This window comes from Suricata suricatta, chromosome 5 (assembly GCF_006229205.1).
Source record: "Suricata suricatta isolate VVHF042 chromosome 5, meerkat_22Aug2017_6uvM2_HiC, whole genome shotgun sequence".
NCBI lineage: Eukaryota > Metazoa > Chordata > Mammalia > Carnivora > Herpestidae > Suricata > Suricata suricatta.
The window spans coordinates 65001682-65006115 of NC_043704.1; the positions used below are offsets into that span (position 1 = coordinate 65001682).

A 4434-nucleotide genomic window follows, 5' to 3' on the forward strand; every position below is an offset into this window, starting at 1 on the left:
AAAAACCACTGATTTCTGCCAAACACCTTGGCCTGAGACCAAGCATTTGAGAGTGAGAGATGATCACCCACAATTCTGCAGTGAGAGAGAGAGAAGAGCCATTGGCTCAGTTGTGATCATGTGACACTGGCAGCGTGTACTACTCGCATTGCAAGACATCGCTCGTTTATCAAGTTAAAATTCTTTAGAAATGTTTGCTCGTCTTGAAAAACACTCCTAGAACAAGTTACTTGCAATCCAAGGTTTTACTGTATAGCAAATCTCCAGGGTCCTTCTGTTGTGATAGTACATAAACATTTGTGGTTAATCCTTCTGGTTTCTAACCCATTTTCAATCCAGTTTCAGACCCCTGAAGTTGTGCAGAGTTGTCACAAGTTTTCAAGTCATCATCTAAGGCATCGTTTCTGAGCCTACAGAATGTGCAAAAGTTGGGAAGAGGTTAGTGGAATACACCTAAATGAAAAAGACACAGTATCTGTATGTCAAGAGAAAGGTACATGGACACAACCACCACTAAATAAAATGGAAAGCAAACCATGAAACTACTATCTACTGATGGCACAAACTCAAAGACATGTGAGTAAGGGAAAAGGTGCTCTAGAAAGCCAGTTGGCATATGAATGGGCTCTTGAAGATGAATAAATCCTCAACATAAACAAAGGAAAAGTTACTTCAGAGTGAAGAAGGACAGATTGAAGTTTGGAAAAGATGAGTAGTCAGGCATAGCTGCAGTAGAAGGTATATTCAGAAATAAAATCAGAAGCAAAGGCTAGTTACAAATCATGGAGGCCTTTGAATGCCACCAAGGAAATCTGGACTTTGATCTAGTTATTGAAAATAAGTAGATCAGTTATTTAAACAGTTATTAAAATTTTTATGAAAGGTCACAATAAGATCCATACTTTTAGAAAGCAACACTTGCTGTAATTCAGAAGATAAATTGAAACAGAGAAAGGCTGAAGTCAAGGAGATTGGTTTGGGGACCTCTGCTCTGGTCCAGGCAAGAAAACCTGAACTCTAGCTGTATTAATGGCAACAGAGAAAAAAACATGTATCTGTTTCAGAAAGAAAACGCAAATCAGTCTTTCAACAGTGGACTGATGCAGTGTGTGGGATAGGAGAGTGTAATTTAAAAAAAGAGAGAATAAAGAAACCTTTAACCTCTTGAGTCTAGGCAGATTAAGAGATGCTGAAGCCAAGGAGACAGCGATCACAGAGGAGACAGTTGGACATTCTCATACATTGTCTATTTGTCACATGTGGTTAAAAGACAATGTTGTTCTTGGGGTGCCTGGGTGGCTCAGTTGGTTGGGTGTCTGACTTTGGTTCAGGTCATGATCTCATGGTTCATGAGTTTAAGACCCACATCGGGTTCTGTGCTAACAGCTTAGAGCCTGGAGCCTGCTTTGGATTATGCGTCCCCCCCCCCCCCCCCTCTCTTTGCCCCTCCCCCACTTGTGCGCGCTCTCTCTCTCTCTCTCTCTCTCTCTCTCTCTCTCTCTCTCTCTAAGATAAACATTAAAAAACTTTTTTTAAAGGCAGTATTCTAGAATCCACTACTTAGGCATGTTACAATTTATCATTTAAATACAGGAAGGGGGTGCCTGGGTAGTTCAGTCAGTTAAGCACCTGACTCTTGATTTCATCTCAAGTCATGATCTCATGGTTCATGAGTTCAAGCCCCACATCAGGCTCTCTGCACTGACAGTGTGGTGCCTGCTTGGAATTCTCTCTCCCTCTCTTTCTGCCTCTCCCTTGCTCATACCCCCTCCTTGCTCATGCCCCCTATCTCTCTCTCTCTCAAAATAAATAAATAAACTTTAAAAAAAGACTAAGGGAAGAAAAGAGAGATAAAAATATATAAGTTCATAATACAACTTATTTACATTTTTAACAAGAATCTAAGTGACATAATGCCTCTGTCGTTGAGGTTTTCATTGGTAAAAGAAAACAAAGAAGCCATGATAAATTTCTAGGGCCTAAAGATTTAAATTTTATGACTCTTTAGTCCTGTAATTAGGGAAGAAAATGTGTTTGGGTTGACATCCAGTATACATTTGATATTCCAGATAATTCTGGGCTTGTAAAAGACAAGGAAATTGTCCACAAAGAGGTTAAAACAGCAGGAAAAGTAGAAAGGCCTGAAATAACAGAATTCTACAAAGAGTGATGAGGGCTGAAGACTGAGTGTCAGCACAGCCATCCACCCAATCACCCAAACCAGAAGAACCTACATGTCGGCTTGGACCGCTTCCTGCCCATCATTCCACTGATAATACTTCCAATCCATCTGCTTCTCTCCATCCCCACTGCCATTTCTCTGACTCAGATCACCATCCTCTCTTATATAAATAACTTAAATAACCTCTTTTTAAAAAAAAATCTTAATCTTTTTAAAGTAATGATACAAAATTTATGGTACAAAAAATACAGGACACAAAAATTTAAGATTACCGTGACATACACAATAGTGTAGACATTTTCCTTTCATCCCTAACTACCAGGGACACAGTTCCCTTAGTAAGAAAAAACCATGCTAACCAAAGTTTTGTGTGTCCTTCAAGATATATTTTAGGGACACCCGGGTGGCTCAGTCAGTTGAGCGTCCAACTTTTGCTCAGGTTATGATTTCATGGCTTGTTAAGCTCAAGTCCTGACCCTCCCCTGCTCACACACGTGCTCTCTCTCTCTCTCAAAAATAAATAATCATTTAAAAAAAGTAGGAAAGTGTGAGAAGAGGTCAGTATCGTAGAAAGCCCTTACCTCAGCTAGATCATCAGAGATAATAACTACTAATAGTTTTTAAATCTAGTGTTAGGTAACTCACCACTACTAGAAAAGTAGTCCCACCAGAGCAAAAGTCCCACCAGAGACATCTCCTCTTCTTACTTGAGAAGGGTGAGGAAAAGAAGAAAAAAAGATTCTATGTTGTGATAACGTTATAATAGATAAATCTCATATTTAAAAAATTTTTAAATAGTTGCTTTTAATAAGACATCTTTGGATACATGATTTGAGTACAAAATATTAGGATGGGAGCTATTTTATTAGACCACTTAGTCACATGCAAACATTAAGAAAAAGAAAAGGATTATCTGAAGCTAACCCAATTTAGATTTGTATGAGATGACCTAGATTTGGGACGGGATCACCATGTGGGAACTCTGACCTGCTTCTCTCCTGTTTTACACCTCATAGTAAATCATCTACATCAATTTTGAAAAGTTATCAGAATAGTAACACTCATCCAATCTTAGTAAATTGTGGCTCTTCTGCCATAATTAGTAAGGAGTTAAAAGTTACAAGTTCTTTGCAGATTAGGAAACCAAATATACATTGAGTCTCTTCACTAAGAAGATGGCATTTACTGGTTTTCATAAATAGTTCTAAATCTTTGAGATCTAGGATTAAACAATGATCTCTGAAATATGACACCAAAAGCACATGGAAGATCATTAAAATTTAAAACTTCTGTCTGTCAAAGGATACCATCAAGGAAATAAAAAAACAACACACAGCATGGGAGAAAATATTAGCAAATCATATATTTCATATGGGATTTATATCTACAATGTATAAAGAATTTTTACAATTCAATAATAAATAAATAAGCAACCCAATTTAAAATGGGCAGGGATGCCTGGATGGCTCAGGAGGTTAAGAATCAGACTTCAGCTCAGGTCATGATCTCGTGGTTCATGGGTTCGAGCCTCGCATCAGGCTCTGTGCTGACAGCTCAGAGCCTGGAGCCTGCTTTAGATTCTGTGTCTCCCTCTCTCTCTGCCCCTCCCATACTCATGTTCTGTCTCTCTCTGTCTCTCAAAAATAAATTTTAAAATGTTAAAAAAAATTTAATGGGCAAAGTATCTGATTTGACATTTTTCCAAAGAAGATACACAAATGGCCAATAAACACATACAAAGTGTTCAATATCATTAGCCATCAGAGAAATGAAAATCAAATCCACAAAGATATACCATTCATACCCACTAATAAGGCTAACATAATAAACACATAATAATAAGTGTTGCTGAGGATGTGAAGAAATTGGAACCCTCATATGCTGCTGGTGGGAATGTAAAATTGTGCAGCAACTTTGGAAAACAGTTTTGGTGGTTCCTCAAAAGATTACACAGTTGTCATATGACCCAGAAATTCACCCCAGGTATGTAGCAGGCAAATTAAAAAAATATATGCATGTATATATACATATACACACACAAAAACTTATACATGAATGTTCATAGCTATATTATTCACAATAGCCAAAAAGTAGAAACCATGTGAATGTCCATCAACTGAAGAATGGATAAACATGTGGCATATCCAAATAATAAAAATCATTTGGCACTAAGAAGAAAATAAAATATTGATACATACCACAACATTGATAAACTTTGAAAACATTATGCTAAGTGATTCTATCTTTGTGTA

The 4434-nt window shown here is 37.5% G+C and overlaps 1 long non-coding RNA gene across 1 annotated transcript; it reads right to left on the reverse strand.

The window, feature by feature from the left end:
- Nucleotides 1-226: 226 nt before the first annotated feature.
- Nucleotides 227-2890, reverse strand: LOC115292667. The gene is made up of 2 exons (XR_003909086.1): nt 2828-2890; nt 227-410 (listed from the first exon to the last, which is right to left on the reverse strand). It is a non-coding gene; the product is annotated as an uncharacterized LOC115292667 (long non-coding RNA).
- Between the last annotated feature and the right edge of the window lie 1544 nt (nt 2891-4434).